Source organism: Sus scrofa, chromosome 3 (assembly GCF_000003025.6).
Source record: "Sus scrofa isolate TJ Tabasco breed Duroc chromosome 3, Sscrofa11.1, whole genome shotgun sequence".
NCBI lineage: Eukaryota > Metazoa > Chordata > Mammalia > Artiodactyla > Suidae > Sus > Sus scrofa.
This window is the reverse complement of record NC_010445.4, coordinates 7,982,750-8,000,187: the sequence shown is the minus strand read 5'-3', so window position 1 is coordinate 8,000,187 and position 17,438 is coordinate 7,982,750. Positions and strand designations below refer to the sequence as shown.

The following is a 17,438-nucleotide window of genomic DNA, read 5'->3' as shown; positions in this document are numbered from 1 at the left end:
CATGGCCATAAGAAAAGAAAAAAGAGGAGTTCCTGTGTGGGGCAGTGGTTAACGAATCCGACTAGGAACCATGAGGTTGCGGGTTCGGTCCCTGGCCTTGCTCAGTGGGTTAAGGATCTGGCGTTGCTGTGAGCTGTGGTGTAGTTCTCAGACACGGCTCGGATCCCGCGTTGCTGTGGCTCTGGCGTAGGCTGGTGGCTACAGCTCCGATTGGACCTCTAGCCTGGGAACCTCCATATGCCATGGGAGCGGCTCAAGAAAAAGCAAAAAAAAAAAAAAAAAGAAAAAAAAAAAAAAAAAAGAAAAGAAAAAAGAAGCAAAGAGAAGATACTGAAGACTGAAATATGGGCTGCCAGGAGAGAGCCCAGGCTGGCTCACTGATTGCCTTGAGTCTGTGGCATCAAGGAATTGTACCTCTTTGAGGTCAGTGGTTATCCATCCATCCATCATTCATTCACTTCAGATATTTACAATTGCCTATGATGCAGCAGGTACAATGCCAGGTGCTGGGGAGACATCACTGAACAAGACATAGTTCTGACCTCATGGAGCTCACACTTCCGCTGTAGGAAGCAGACAAGAGCATACAGTCAGGTATGAAGAAGGATCAGAGGCGGGGAAGACTCAGAGGCAGTGAAGGTGCACAGCATGAGGTTACCGGGGAAGAGGATTCCAAGCCCAGGGAATGGTGCAGAGCGCGTCCAGCAGGAGACTGCGGGGTGTGTTCCAGGAAGAAAGTCAATAGCTAGAGATGAGGGAGGAACAGGAAATGAGATCAGAGAGGAAACAGGCTCGGACCACCGAAAGCCTCCTTGGCCATTACTAGGACAAAGGCTATCAGTCTGAGTGGAGCCTGAACAGGGGCAGGAGATGATTGGACTCAAGGTTCAACCCCTGGCTCAGCACAGAGGGTTAAGGATCCTGAGTTGCTGCAGCTGCGACTTAGGTCACTAGCTGCTTAGATTTGATCTCTGGCCTGGGATCTCCATATGCCACGGGCAGCCAAAAAAGACAGAGAGAAAGAGAGAAAGGGAAAGACAGAGAAAGAAAGGAAGGAAGGAAGAAAAGAAAGCGAAAGAAAGAGAAAGGAAGGAAGGAGGAAGGAAAAAAAGAAAGAAAAGAAGGAAGGAAGGACTATAGTTAATAAAACTGCACTGCATATTTGAAAGTTGCCAAGAGAACAAATCTTAACAGGTCTCAAAAAAAAAAAAAAAAAAGACAAAGGAAGAAGATGTCCATTTTTGAGCTCAGGCTGGGTTTTAGTCCCCACTGGTCCCCTCACCCAGCTGCCCTGGATGGAGGGTACATTCTGAAGGTAGACTTAACAGAAGTTGCCGACTCCAGGGCGTTTGGGCCTCAGGAGAAGCACATGAGCATCTATCAGGTACTTGCATGAACCAAGGTAGTGTGAGCCCAAGTGTCTGCACACACAGGACAGGAGGCAGGCGGGCATGTTGCATTTCCATCCTGGTGCCAGCCCCGGGCACAGCCGAACAGCTCAGGATGGGCAGGCCCTGCGGGGGCCACACTGCTGCTTACCTCGTGGAGACCTTGAGGAGGGCCCCCCGGGCTGCGGTGCTGCACCCAGATGACAAAGCAAACACCAAGGGCCGCTCCCCTCCCTTAGCCTCCCTGGGTCTGGGATGTCCCCTCTCCAGGTGCTGAGTTGTTCTCTGTCTGTGGCCGCAAAAATGGGTACATCACATGGCACTCACCGTGACCTCTCCTCTTCTCCAGTGATCGCCTATTGCCAAAACTTTTGTTCAGAAGGGTCCAGTGTGAGTGACAAGGCATTTTTACAGAACTTACGACGACCCCACACACCCTCCACGTGGGTGCATGTCTTCGTTTCCTACTGTTGCTGAAATAAATTCATGGCTGAAAATATCCCACGCTTATTGGCTTACGGTTCTGCAGCCTGAAATCATTCCCACTGGTCTGAAACCAAGGTGTCTGTAGGGCCACATTCCTTCCAGGGGAGAATCCTTTCTGATATCTTCTCCGGCTTCTAGAATGGCATTCCTTGCATTTCTTGGTTGCTGACCTCCTCCTCATCTTCAAATCCAGTATTTTAGCAGCGTCTTCAAACCCCCTCTGTCCCTCTGTTCCCACTGGCATACTGTCCTCTGCAGTAAACTCTCTACCTCCTTTTTTTTTTTTTTTTAAATGGCCACAGCCCCAGCATAAAGAAGTTCCTAGGCCAGAGACGGAATCCAAGTGGCAGCTGCGATCTATGCCGATCCACGTGAATGACCCAATGTCAGGCACAGGTTGCAGCTGTGGCAACAACATCAGATGTTTTAACCCACTGTGCTGGGAAAGAAAAGAAGTGTCATACCAAGAGTTCCCACCATGGCTCAGCAGTAAAGAACCCGACTAGTATCCATGAGGATGTGGGTTCCATCCCTGGCCTTGCTCAGTGGGTTAAGGATCTGGTGTTGCTGTGAGTTGTGGTGTAGGTCACAGAAGTGGCTTGGATCCTGTGTTGCTGTGACTGTGGTCTAGGCTGGCAGCTGTAGCTCTGATTATACCCCTAGCTTAGAAACTTCATATGCTTCAGGTGCGGCCCTATTTGGTCCCCCCCCCCCAAAAAAAGTGTCACACCAACAAATAGGGCAGAATTCTTAATTTTTGAGATAAGTCTAGAGAGCTCCCCATCACTTTCATCCTGATCATTACCCAAGAGCTGCAGCCGCATGCAGGGCCCAGGCTGCCTTACTAAGGCATGTGGACAGGAGGAGGTGAGGGGAGCAGAGCTGATTTGGAGGAGGCTGTTCCAGGGCTTGGTACCCAGATGCTGTGGGTGGAAGGGAGCGTGGAATGTCCATCTGACACCTTGACTGTTGGCCTGTGTTGAGTGGCCTTTGTAACAAAAGGTGCACCAAGGTCAGACTGTAGGTCTGCAAAGCCTAACACATGACACAGCTTTCTTTCAAGGGCCATAATGATGTGCCCGAGTCAGCCGATGGGACTGGACCAGCACCAACAGAGCCCCTAGGAGTCACTTTACCAGGAACAGGAGGGAGCTTCTGGGTGGTGCAGGCTTGATCAGCAGCTTGGTGCCAGGGAGTCTTAGAGACCAGGTCCCCGCTGTGGACATCCATGTGAATGACCCAGTGTCAGATAAAACCAAGGAGTGATTCTACAGTTCACTGCCCCAAAGGGTGTGTCTTTAATTTTCCCTATCCGTCCGTCATCTTCCAAGTGAGCCAAGGTGCCAGGCCATTGGCCAGCAGCCCACGTCAGTGAACTATGCCAAGGATTATAGTCAGTGAACTCTAAAAAGGGGAGTGCTGGCCATGCACAGCAGAGATGATCACACCATTGTAAATTCACTATACTTCAATAAAACTTTAAAAAAATGAAAAAACAAATGGGGGTAGAGTGCTGGCCAGACTCAAGACAAGAACAGCCTTAACTTCTGCCCACTAAGCAGAGCAATGATGTTCACTTTCGGTTTTACACAGCTGACCCTGGACAGCAGCAGTCACACAGTGGTCCCATCAGGCCATCGGGGTTCACATGGTTAAGCTATCTGTGAACCAAGCATTTAGGGGAACCTCTGAGACTTGAGGGCCTCACCAGTCCATGACTGCTTCAGGTGGTAGCTGCCACTTTTTCATATAAAACACTTTTTTGGCCAAGCTGATGGAGGTGTGTGTGTGTGTGTGTGTGTGTGTTTGTTTTTTGTCTCTGTTTAGGGCCCAACCAGCAGCATATGGAGGTTCCCAAGCTAGGAGTCAAACTGGAGGCATAGCCACAAGCCTACACCACAGCCACAGCAACACCATATCTGAGCCACATCCACAATCTATGCCACAGCTCACAGCAGTGCCAGATCCTTAGCCCACTGAGCGAGGCCAAGGACAAACCTGCATCCTCAGGGATACTAGTCAGGTTCTTAAGCCACTGAGCCACAATGGAAACTCCTGACGGTGCTTTTTTTTTTTTTTTTTTTTAAATGGCTTCACCCACGGCATATGGAAGTTCCCAGAACAGGGACTAAATCCAAGCCACAGCTGTGACCTATACCATAGCTGTGGCAACACTGGCTTCTTTAACCCACTCCACTGTGCCAGGATAAAACCTGCATCTCTGCAGCAACCTGAGCTACTGCAGCTGGATTCTCAACCCACTGCACCACAGTGGGAACTACTGACTGTGCTTTTAAGTATACAATTTCTAAATGTAATTGTAATGTATACATGTAAGGATAACCTGACCCCCTTGCTGTACAGTGGGAAAATAAAAAAATTATTAAAAAAAAAGTATACAATTTCTTGGAAAGCTATTTCATGCTCTTGGATTGGAACAATTAATATCATTAAAACAGCCATAGTACCAAAGCAATATACAGATCTAATGTGATCCCTATCAAATTACCCAGGACATTTTTCATAGAACTAGAACAAATAATCCTAAAATTGATATGGAACCATAAAAGACCCAGAATTACCAAAGCAGTCCTGAGGAAAAAGAAGAAAGCAGGAGACATAACCCTCCAAGACCTCAGTCAATACTACAAAGCTACAGTGATCAAAACAGCATGGTAGGAGTTCCTGTCGTGGCACAGTGGTTAATGAATCCGGCTAGGAACCATGAAGTTGCAGGTTTGACCCCTGGCCTTGCTCAGTGGGTTAACAATCCGGCGTTGCCCTGAGCTGTGGTGTAGGTCGCAGGCGCAGCTCCGGATCCCGAGTTGCTGTGGCTCTGGCATAGGCCAGTGGCTACAGCTCCAACTCGACCCCTAGCCTGGGAACCTCCATATGCAGGAGTGGCCCTAGAAAAGGCAAAAAGACAAAAACAAAACAAAACAAAACAAAAAAAACAGCATGGTATTGGCACAGAAACAGAATATGGATCAATGGAACAGAGTAGAGAGCCCAGAAATAAACCCACACACCTATGGTCAATTAAACTTCAACAAAGGAGGCCAGAATATACAACAGGGAAAAGACAGTCTCTTCAGCAAGTGGTGGTGGGAAAGTTGCACAGCTGCATGTAAATCAATGAAGTTAGAACACTGCCACAAACCATACACAAAAGCACACTCAAAATGGATTGACTTAAATATAAGACATGACACCATAAAACTCCTAGAAGAGAATATAGGCAAAACAGTCTTTGACATAAACCATATCAATGTTTTCTTGGGTCAGTCTCCCAAGGCAATAGAAAACATACAAATGGGACCTAATCAAAGTTAAAAGCTTGGGTACAGCAAAGGAAACCATAAACAAAATGAAAAGATAGCTTAGCCTATGGGCTGGGAGAAAATATTTGCAAATCATGCAACCAACAAAGGCTTAATTTCCAAAATACATAAACAGCGCATACAACTCAATAACCACACACACACAAAAACAAAACTAAAAATGGGCAAAAAGACCTAAATAGACATTTCTCCAAAGAAGACAAAATAGATGGCCAACAGGCACATGGAAAGATGCTCCTCATTGCTAGTTACTAGAGAAATGCAAATCAGAACGACAATGAGGTACCACCTCACACTGGTCAGGATGGCCACCACTAAAAAAATCTACAAATAATAAATGCTGGAGAGGGTGTGGTGAAAAGGGACTCCTCAACACTGTTTGTACAAATGTAAACTGGTCCAGCCACTACTGAAAACAGTATGGAGAGTCCTCAAAAAAGTAAATAGAGTTGCCATATGACCCAGCAATCCTATTTCTGGGCATATACCCAGACAAAACTATACTTCCAAAAAATATATGCACCCCTATGTTCATAGAAGCACTATTTATAATAGTGAAGATAAGGAAACAACTTAAATGTCCATTGACAGGAGTTCCTGTTGCGGCACATCGGAAACGAATCTGACTAGCATCCATGAGGATGCAGGCTCAATCCCTGGCCTTGCTCAGTGGATTGGGGATCCAGCATTGCCATGAGCTGTGGTGAAGGTTGCAGACATGGCTTGGATCTGGTATGGTTGTGGCTGTGGTGTAGGCCAGCAGCTGCAGCTGTGATTTGACCCCTAGCCTTGGAACTTCCATATGCCACTGGTGTAGTCCTAAAAAAAAAAAAAGTCCATTGACAGATAAATAAAGAAGATGTGGTAAAAAAAAAAAAAGTCCATTGACAGATAAATAAAGAAGATGTGGTGTACACACACACACACACACACACACACACACAATGGAATATTAATCAGCCATAAAAAGGATGAAATAATGTCATTGGCAGCAACATGGATGGACCTAGAGATGATCATACTAAGTAAGTCAGAAAGAGAAACACAAATACCATATGATATAATTTATATGTGGAATCTAAAATACAACACAAATGACCATATCTATGCAACAGAAACAGACTCACCGAAATAGAGAACAGACTTATGGTTGCCAAGGGGGAGAGGGGTGGGAAAGGGATGGAGTAGAGGTTTGGGATTAGCAAATGCAAACTATTATATATAGGATGGATAAACAATAAGATTATACTTATAGCACAGGGAACTATACTCTATATCCTGTGATAAAAGAGTATGAAATGAATATATATATATACACACACACAATGTATAACTGAATCACTGCTGTACAGTAGAAATTAACATAACATTGTAAACCAACTCTACTTCAATAAAATTATAAATACAAACACACACACACACAACTTGGTTTTTTAGGCAAGAAATAGATTTTTTTAAGACAGGCTACAAGCAGGCAGGCAAAGAAGCACTTCCTACAACTTCTATTTGATTAGTGAGGCATTTTAAGCTCTTTCCATCTTGTTAATTGTCAGGTTTGACTTAAGTCACCCCAAAATGGGAGTTCCTGTCGTGGATCAGTGGTAATGAACCCAACTAAGATCCATGAGGATGTGAGTTCAATTCCTGGCATCCCTCATTGGGTTAAGGATCTGGCGTTGCTGTGGCTGTGGTGTAGGCCGGCAGCTGTAGCTCCGACTCAACCCCTAGGCTGGGAATGTCCATATGCTGCAGGTGTGGCCCTAAAAAAGCAAGAAATAAAAAAAAGTCACCCTAAAATGGGCGTGTCGGGTTAGAGAGTTACAAAGCCTCCAGTGTCTGGAGTTCCTCAGTGGGAGATGCACCTACTGGCTGTGTCAGCAGATGGCGCTGTTGCATTGAGAGGTGGCCTCTGAGAGCATAGGCAGCAGCTTGGTTTGTTGTTGTTAATTTTTTTTTTATTTCCTCAATACATTTTTTTTCTACTGTACAGCATGGTGACCCAGTTACACATACATGTATACATTCTTTTTTCTCACATTATCATGCTCCATCATAAGTAACTAGATATAGTTCTCAGTGCTACACAGCAGGATTTGTTGCTAGTCCATTCCAAAGGCAATAGTTTGCATCTACTAATCCCAAGATCCCAATCCATCCCACTCCCTCCCCCTTCTCCTTGGCAACTACAAATCTATCCTCCAAGTCCATGATTTTCTTTTCTGTGGAAAGATTCTTTTGTGCCTTATATTAGATTCCAGATATAAGTGATATCATATGGTGTTTGTCTTTCTCTTTCTGACTTACTTCACTCAGTATGAGAGTCTCTAGTTCCATCCATGTTGCTGCAAATGGCATTATTTTGTTCTTTTTACAGCTGAATATTCCATTGTGTATATATACCACATCTTCCTAATTCAATCATCTGTCAATGGACATTTGGTTGTTTCCATGTCTTGGCTATTGTGAATAGAGCTGTAATGAACATGCAGGTGCATGTGTTTTTTTCAAGGAAAGTTTTGTCTGGATATACACCCAGGAGTGGGATTTCTGGGTCATATGGTAGTTCTATGTATAGTTTTCTAAGTTATCTTCATACTCTTCTCCACAGTGGTTGTACCAGTTTACATTCCCACCAACAGTGAAGGAGGGTTCCTTTTTCTCCACACCCCTCTAGCATTTGTTAATTGTAGACTTATTAATGATGGCCATTCTGATTGGTGTGAGGTGGTATCTCATGGTAGTTTTGATTTGCATTTCTCTAATAATCAGTGATGTTGAGCATTTTTTCATGTGCTTGATGGCCATCTGTGTATCTTCCTTGGATATCTTCCTATATATCTCTTCCTATTTAGGTCTTTTGCCCATTTTTCCATTGGGTTGTTGGCTTTTTTGCTGATGAGTTGTATAAGTTGTTTGCATATTTTAGAGATTAAGCCCTTGTCAGTTACATCATTTGAAATTATTTTCTCCCATTCTATAAGCTGTCTTTTTGGGGTTTTTTTGGTTTCCTTTGTTGTGCAAAAGTTTATCAGTTTGATTAGGTTCCATTGGTTTATTTTTGCTTTTATTTCTGTTGCTTTGGGAGACTGACATGAGAAAACATGTGTAAGGTTGATGTCAGAAAATGTTTTGCCTCTGTTCTTTTCCAGGAGTTTAATGGTGTCTTGTCTTATGTTTAAGTCTTTAAGCCATTTTGAGTTTATTTTCATGCATGGTGTGTGAAGCAGCTTGGTTTTTAAGTAAAGCTGTGATTTCCTTTTCTCACTTAGCAGTCTTTTTAAAATTTTTTTAGGGCTGGCATCCGCAGCATATGGAGCTTGTTCCCAAGATAGGGGTCCAATCAGAGCTGTGGCTGCCAGCCTATGCCACAGCCACAGCCACACCAGATCTGAGCCCTGTCTTCGATCTACACCACAGCTCACAGCAATGCCAGATCCATAACCCACTGAGTGAGGCCAGGGATTGAACCCGCAACCTTATGGTTCCTAATAGGATTCATTAACCACTGAGCCACGATGGGGAACTCCTCACTTAGCAGTCTTGATGGTTTTTGACTGACCATCCAGGAGGCAAAAGGCAGGCAATTTGAGGGGTGATCTCTGTGTCCCACTGTCACCCTCTATATACACCAGTCCCTGAATGGGAAAATCCTCCTAATATTGAAGGGACTGGAAAAGTGCAAGCATATAAGCAATGGATTCCTGCTACATACAGAGGTGTAGAAGCATCAGTTGAATTCAGACACCTCTTCCCTTATGGGAACAAAGACTAAGAAATCTAACATGTTTGCCAGGGGCTACAACCACCAGCAGCAGGATTAGCAGCATGCTAATCCTCCAGCTGAGGAAGGATATAAGAACTCTTTGCAGGAAAGAGCTCTTGGCAGGAGGGCCCCTTTTGTCACTTTAGCAAAAGTGTGTATGTGTGTATATATATACATAGTATAATATCTCTCTCTATATATATATAACTATACATATATGTATATATGTGTGTGTGCATACATATTATATACGTGTGTGTATACATATATATTTGGCCACATCCGTGGCATGTGGAAGTTCCTGGGCCAGGGATCCAACCTATGCCACAGCAATGACCCAAGCTGGTGAAGTGACAGCACTGGATCTTTAACCTGTGCCCTACCAGAGATCTCTAGCAAAGCTACATTTTAACTAATCTCCAGCTCAAGCACATCTTTCAAATCTTTTGATCACAAAATGCTTCACCTAATCCATTGGTTCTTTCCTTACATCAAAGAAATACAAAGGAAGACTAGGAGTTTCCATTGTGGCTCAGTGGGTTGAGAACCCAACTAGAATCCATGAGGATGCAGGTTCGATCCCTGGCCTCGCTCAACAGGTTAAGGATCTGGCATTGTCATGAGCTGTGGTGTGGGTCACAGATATGGCTTGGATCTGGCACTGCTATGGTTGTGGCCTAGGCCAGCAGCTGCAGCTCTGATTCAACCCCTAGCCTGGGAACTTCCATATGCCGCAGGTGCGGCCCTAAAAAGAAAAAATGAAGAATAAGTAATAAACAGATGACCACATCTTTTCCCCAACTTCCCCTTCAGTAATCTGGCGAACACACAAGATGGGATCAAGATGGGATCTACAGAAAGATCACAAGAGGAAGTGACACGCCTGCACCCAGCAGAATCTGACCCCTTATCTCAATGATGAACTGAGACTACTTCCCCCTTTTCCCTTTAAAGACGGTTCATGGCTGAAAAGAATCTCTGGGGTTGGTTTGGGGACAAGAGTCTGCCTTCTCTTTTGACAGCCAGTGCTCTGATTAAGGCAACTTTTCTGTTCCTACTTGTCTCTTTATCGACTTTCCAGTGGCAAACAGCAAACCCACACCCACACCTCAGCTCTTTATCCAGGAAGATAAGCCAAGAGGGGGTAAGGCCTTCACCCTCTCTCCAGGCCTGGAGATGACCAGAAGTATTTAATCTAGAAATAAACCATCACTGATTTTCTAATTGATTAAGGCTCTGGTGGGGGTACAAAAATAAACCTGCTGCATGTCTCCCCCCTGGAGTTATATATTCTGGAAAAGGAGAGTGAGTATATTCAGATGTCCCAGGAACTGCTAGACTCTGCGCTGATTCCAGGGACGGTGAAAAAACAAAAAACAAACAAAAAACCAAACACAAACCTCTCTCTTCTGGTCCTCAGTGTCTTTCATCAGTTGCCAGGTGCTCTTCTTTTTACCTCAGTGACATCTCCCACACCATCTTCCTCCTCCCTGTTGCTGGAGATGCTACCCCCAAAACCACTCAGCTTGCTGGCCACCTCAAGGGCAGAGGATGTCTCTGCTCACCTGTAACTCATCCCAGGCACCCAGGCTGGGGCACCTGGTCAGAAGGTGTGGTCTCCACAACCCTGACCCCTCCGCTCTCACCCTGCCCTCTTGCTTCCCACGAAATGTAGGCTTTCTGGTGTGCTGTACTTCAACTGCCTGATCTCTACCAATCCCACGGGGTATAGACAGCTCTCTCCATCTCCTCACCTGTAGTGTTTTGCTTGTTTCTGCGGAGCCCACAGCACATGGACATTCCGGGACAGGGATGGAACTCACAACACAGCTCGAGCTGCTGCAGTGACCGTGTCAAATCCTTAACCCACAGAGCCACCAGGGAACTCCAGTAGTTTGAGGATGAATCTTACCTGGAGTTTCATCGGAACAGCTTGCAGAAGCGAGGACTACAGGCACACCTGCTCGAAGGAGCAGGCGATGACTGCGGGCGCAGGTGGGCAATGCCCTCCACCCACAGGAAGCAGACTCTGGGCTCCAGCTCAGCCACTGCTGCACAGATTAGCCGTTCACAGGATGTGCCAGCCAGGAGTTTGGCTATTTACCAAAATTGAAAACTTCATTTGCATAAAACCCTTTTTTTTTTTGGCCACAGCTGAAAATAACCATCTGACAAACGCATTGACTCCCCCGGCCAGCCCGGCCAGAGCTTTGCACCCACCAGGTGAGGCCTTCCTTCCCTGTGGCCACCAAGGGGACCCACTCCTGGCTATAAAACAATGCATTTCTTCCCTTCCTCCGGCCCCAGCGAAGCCTTCATTACAGACGAGAAGGTGTGGCTGAGCCCCTAATTGTGCCTCCAAAGGGCGCCTGGGGGCCCGTGCGCATGCGCATCAGTAAGCGGAGGGGGCTGGTCCAACCCCTTAGGGAGCGGCTGTTTCCCCCAAACTTCGCAGAGCCCCAGGTCTGAGGGGGCGCCTGCCTTTGGGTTCTGCGAGCTGTCTGTGGCCCTTCATCACCCTTCTTCCCCCACGTCTCAGGAGTTAGTCTGCGGAGGTTAGATTATAAACGCGATGAAGCACCGGACTGAAGCGCTAACACCTCTCCGACGCCAAGAACCTCCAATTACTGAGCGGGAAGCACTTACAGGTGGGAAGCCCCCCGGAGGTGCTGCTGCCAAGGGCTGCGCGGTGTCAAGGCTGATCCGCAGGCACTAGCACTGCAGTTCTGACCGGAAGACTGGGATTAAGAGGCCTCTTATGCCAGGGGTGCAGAGGATGCCATCCTCATACAGAATCTTGGGACACTTGGTGAAAGAGAATTATGGAATCGTGCATCCGTTATAATGGCCACTAAAAAACGAACGGGGGTGTCCGTTCTAACTCAGTTTGGGGTCCTGGTGGATCCCCGAAGCATGCTCACACCCACAGAGCTGGAACAGAAGGACATCTGGACACCCTGTCTGTCCCTGTCCATTGCTTCAAGCCCACTCCCTCCTCCTGTCCAGGATTCCGTGTACTCAGATGCCTGTCTTGAGCCCTCTGGGTCCCCCATTGGGATGCTGGACAGGAGGGGCCAGGTGATGGGAAGAAACTGGCCTGGTGGCAGTGGTTCTCAGGCACAAGAGTGGCGTGCAGGACCTTGCTCCCAGTCTGGCCTTGGAGCTGGTGAGGGTCCTGCCCTCAGGCCAGCAGCTCTTTCAGGCCAGCTCTCTCCGTGCAGTGTATCACTTGGTGAGGGCAGCTCTCAGACAAATAGGCTACATTTTTTTTCTACATCCTGGGAGCCAGGCTGCCCTGGAGCAGCAAAGATGGGGCAGGTTCCTTGTGGGTTGTCCCCTTAGGGGTGGGGCTGCAGCCTGAGGTCAGGCAGCCAAGGAACCTGGTTGAATCTCTCCCAAAAGAGACACAACACCTCCACCAGTCACAGCGCTAGCCCCGAAGCCATGCTTGGAGGGTGGGCGTAGTTGCTGGTACTCGGCTCCAGCTGCTACTTCCAGAGCCCAACAGCCCTTCCCCATCCTCACCAGTTTTCTGAGGGAGGGTAGCCGTCCTAACCAATTTCAGGGAGAGACCTTCTCACCCTAACCCAGTGGTTCCCAACTGGGGGGCGATTTTGCCCTTCAGAGATTTGGTTTCATAGTTCCATTTTTCGTGAGTCCTTATCACACAGACATTTGTTTATACTGTAATTATTCTGTAAAAGAAATATTTAAATAATACTGAATTACTATATTGCACATCCAAAACTAATATATTGTAACTCAACTATTCAATTTTTTTTTAAAGTGTGGGGAGAAAAGAAATATTTACACACAAAAATGATGTTATGTCTGGGATTTGCTTCAAAATAACCAGGAGGAGGATAAGCAGGGCTGTAGATGAAACAAAATTGGGACTTTATGGATAACTGATTGACTTAGCATTCTCTGCAGAAACAACTGTATATAAACTGAAATTTAATTAACTTTGTTTTCTATGAATATAAGGCTTTAAGTATGCAAAAAATTTCTCCTGGATTGGGTTATCCTTATAAGTAGTACTTCACAGTGGATCAAAACAGAAATGTATAACAAATCTCACCTATGATTAACAAACATAAAATGTTATTTTTGGAGTTCCCACTGTGGCAAAGTGTCATTAAGAAGCTGACTGCATGGAAGTCCCTGTTGTGGCTCAGCAGGTTATGAACCCAGCTACGATCCATGAGGATGCAGGTTCATCCCTGGCTCCGTACAGTGGGTTAAGGATGTGGAGTTGCCATGAGCTGTGGTGTAGGTGGCCGACTCGGCTTGGATCTGGCATTGCTGTGGCTGTGGTGTAGGCTGGCAGCTGTAGCTCCAATTCGACCTCTAGCCTGGGAACCTCCATATGCCACAGATGTGCCCTAAAAATCAGAGGAAAAAAAAAAAAAGAATCTGATTGCAGTGGTGTGGGTTGCTGCAGAGGTGTAGGTCTGATTGCCAGCCCAGCACAGTGGGTTAAGGATCCAGCATTGACTGCAGCGTGGGTCACAGCTGCAGCTTGGATCCAGTCCTTGGCCCAGGAACTTCCATAGGCTGCAGGTGTGACCATAAAAAAAAAAAAAAAAGAAAAAGAAAAAAGTTATTTTTTAGAATTTATCTCAGTGAGATAGGGGAGACTGCTTTGTTTTTCTCAATCGATGGGCATTACTTGTTACTGGAATGAAGTATTACATCTATTCCCACATGTTTTTTCTTAAATGTAAATGTTGAGAAATCTTTTTCTCTTGTTTTTTTAGGGCCACACATGCAGCATATGGAAATTCCCAGGCTAGGGGTCGAATTGGAGCTGCAGCTGCTGGGCTACACCGCATCCACAACACCACCAGATCCAAGCCTGGTCTGCGACCTACACCACAGCTGGATCCTTAACCCAGTGAGCAAGGCCAGGGAGCAAACCTGCGTCCTCATGGATACTAGTCAGATTCTCAGATTCGTTTCCGCTGAACCATGACGGGAACTCGAGAGATTTTGATTGGATAGTGAGGTGAAAGGAATACCGTTATAGCAATGTAAATTTCACCTGCCAAAATCACACTGTGATCTGTCACTGGAAATGGACTTGTCCTCCTCATTTTGGGGGAAGAGAAATAAGAAATCACTTGAATCACAAAGAATTTTTTTGTGTGTGTCTTTTTAGGGCCACACCCCACCCGCTGCATATGGAGGTCCCCAGGCTAGGGGTTGAATCAGAGCTTTAGCCACCAGCCTACACCACAGCCACAGCAACGCCAGATCTGAGCCACGTCTGCGACAGACACCACAGCTCAGGGCAATGCCGGATCCCCGACCCACTGAGCAAGGCCAGGGATTGAACTTGTGTCCTCACGGATACTAGTCAGGTTCATTACTGCTGAGCCACAAGGGGAAACCCCTGAGTCATAAAGGATTTATTCACCTGCTCAATACTGGCAGCAAGATTTCCAATGAGTGCTTTTGTTTGGTACCCCAGAAGTTCTGACACCCCAAACTGTAAGATTTGTGAGACGCCTATCTTCTCCAGGTGGGGAAGGCGACAGAGAAAGAGGGTGCGCTGGCCACAGGGACATTGCCCAGGAGAGCAGTTTTAAAGGTGAACAGATGTGGGACTGAATCTCCCAGAACTGGCTGTCTCCACACTCTTTGGGAAGATGTGTGTGTTCTCCCTCTTACAACACCCCAAACCTCAACCCTCCCTTGCCCTGGGCTCCTCACATCCTTGTTTGCAGGCTGCAGTCTGAAAGAAGACCCACCTAAGGCCACCTCCCTTCTGCTGATCTTTGATAAGGCTTACCATTTTAGAAATAAAATTAATATTTCTACTGCTTCATCCAGGATATTCTTTTTGTTTGTTTTTGGCTGTGTTTGTGGCACATGGAAGTTCCCCGGCTAGGGATCAAACCTACGCCACAACAGTGACCCAAGCCACTGCAGTGACAAGGCCGGATACTTAACCCGCTCAGCCACATGGGAATTCCAAGGACATTCTTGTATTTTTTTTTTTTTTAGGGCCACACCCACAGCATACAGAGGTTCCCAGGCTAGGGGTGTTAGTCAGAGTGGAAGCAAATCCAACTAGGAACCATGAGGTTGCAGGTTCAATCCCTGGCCTCCATCAGTGGGTCGAGGATCTGGTGTAGCTGTGAGCTGTGGTGTGGGCCAGCAGCTGAAGCTCTGATTCGACCCCTAGCCTGGGAACTTCTATATGCCTCAGATGTGGCCCTAAAACAAAACAAAAGAAACCCAAATCTGAAGCAAAAAGAAATAAAAATACAAAGTCTTCAGGAATCAAAAAAATCCTCCTATAAAGAAATTCTAGGAGTTCCTGTTGTGGCTCAGTGGTTAACGAATCCGACTAGGAACCATGAGGTTTCAGGTTTGATCCCTGGCCTTGCTCAGTGGGTTAAGGACCCGGCGTTGCCGTGAGCTGTGGTGTAGGCTGCAGACGCAGCTCGGATCTGACGTTGCTGTGGCTGTGGTGTACCAGCCTGGGAACCTCCATATGCTGCAGGTGTGGCCCTAAAAAGACAAAAAGCAAAACAAAACAAAAACAAAAGAAATTCTAGGCTCAAATAGCTTCAGAGATGAATTCTTGTGGAATTCTCTGGAAAAATAGATACAACTTTTTTCTAATCTAGTTGAAAAGCCACAGGTGCATGTCACTTTAGGACAAACTGACTCATCAGTTTTGCATCTGGGCATCCACTTCTTACTGGTCATTTCATTGATCCTGGCCATGGGACACGACAAAGGCAGGGCTAGTGGGGACCCCCAGGTTCCAGCTGGGTTAGGAGCCTTCTACTCAGAGCCAATGGAATCTGAGAGGCTGTGCCTACGAAGGCTTACTTTTTTTTTTTTTTTAAACTTTATTTTGTTCTTTCTTTCAGATAAAAGCTATATGGAAATTCAAATGTTTTCTTCCCCATGGTAGAGTGCTGTCTTGGGCAGCCCCTGGGTGACTCATGGCACGAGGAGGCCATGGACTCAGATGAATAATCATTAACGGCACAGCTTTTGAGAACTGGCTGGGAATTAACCAGGCAGCTGGGTTCTGGGGCAAACACTAATGGTAAACTGCAAACTGACTTCTCAGCCCCAGGGTATTAGAGCTGATTGCATTGATGGCCTGTTTTCTGAGGACTGTCATTAGGTGAACATTTACCAAACACACAAACCCACTCTGAGGAGCCTCACTCTGCTTCCACCCTTCCCTCCTCTCCTGCCACTGCCTCCTCCTTCATCTCTGTTCTTGTCCTGGAGGGACAAGTGGGATTATAAGGAATTGAGAAGAGAAAAAGGAAAAATGCCTTCCTGGGGGGGAGTGGAGTTTGCTGAGCGGCTTGGCCATTCCAAGCATTTGCTCAAATTCTCGCTGGGGTCCAGAAGGACTGGAAATGGGTCACACACCCACACCTCTTGGGCCACCCTCCAGTTTTGTTACCTGTTAATTGTTCTCTCATGCCTCAGGGCCTTTGCACTGGTTGCTGACTCTGCAGAGAACACTCCATCTTCCCGACTGGCCTGCATCGCTACTGGAAAGTCTTGTCACCTCCTGACAGGGCCCTGCTCTTTGTCACCTTTTCCCCAGCACATATTTCCTGTCCTTAGACTGAAGTCACTGGAGAGTAAGGCCTGTTGCACTGCAAAACTGAATGGATGCACTATAAATACTGGAAGCAGAAAAACTGCGATCAAATGCGAGGCAGGGCCATAAGGGGAATCAGATCACAAAACTTCCTTTTGTATATAATCTGAAGGATGTTTCTGACACTTCAAGGATTCCTCTTGTGAGGGCATAAAAGTGAGTGAACCAAGAAGCTTGCTTTTCATTTCCTCAAGCATCTCACCTATTTCATACTTTCTCCACATTGATGGGGCCTCACCTGTTTTCTTCGGATCCGGATGGATCTAGATGGATAACTTCCCCACATCTTTTCTGCTCCCAGCAGGTTTTGTCCTCACATGCATTCTCTGCTGCGCCAGAACGTTCTCTTCACATTTTGGTAATTTGGAGTTTAAGGATCTGGCATTGTCATTGCCGAGGCTTGGGTGCAGCGGACCCAGCAAAACATAGCAAAAAAAAAAAAAGATTTTGGTAATTTAAAGGAGGCATTTTACATGAAACAAACACAAAACCTGATTTGTTTGGAAACTTCAGATGAAGATACATTTTCTCCATTGAATCCTTCAAGCGTCCGTCTGTAGGCGACCTTAGGGCTTAAAACTCCACTTCGTGGAAGCGCAGCAGCGACCCTCTACCCCAGACACCGCGCCTTCTGCTCCCCCGCCTGCCGCGCTCGAGCATGCGCCGTGAGGACCAGGTGCGCGGCGCCCCGCCACGCCCGGCCAGCAGGGGGCGCTGCGGGCGGGGGCAGCAGGCGCGGAGCATGGCATCCGCGCTGGGGCCGGAGCCCAGTCAGCAAACCACAGAGAGACGCAGACCTCCCATTTTCCTAGAGA

General features: G+C 46.7%; 1 long non-coding RNA gene across 1 annotated transcript; it reads right to left on the bottom strand.

Annotated features, from left to right (window-relative positions):
* On the bottom strand, window positions 293-17,347 carry LOC110259870. The gene is made up of 4 exons (XR_002342273.1): window positions 16,862-17,347; window positions 10,891-11,783; window positions 659-745; window positions 293-563 (listed from the first exon to the last, which is right to left on the bottom strand). It is a non-coding gene; the product is annotated as an uncharacterized LOC110259870 (long non-coding RNA).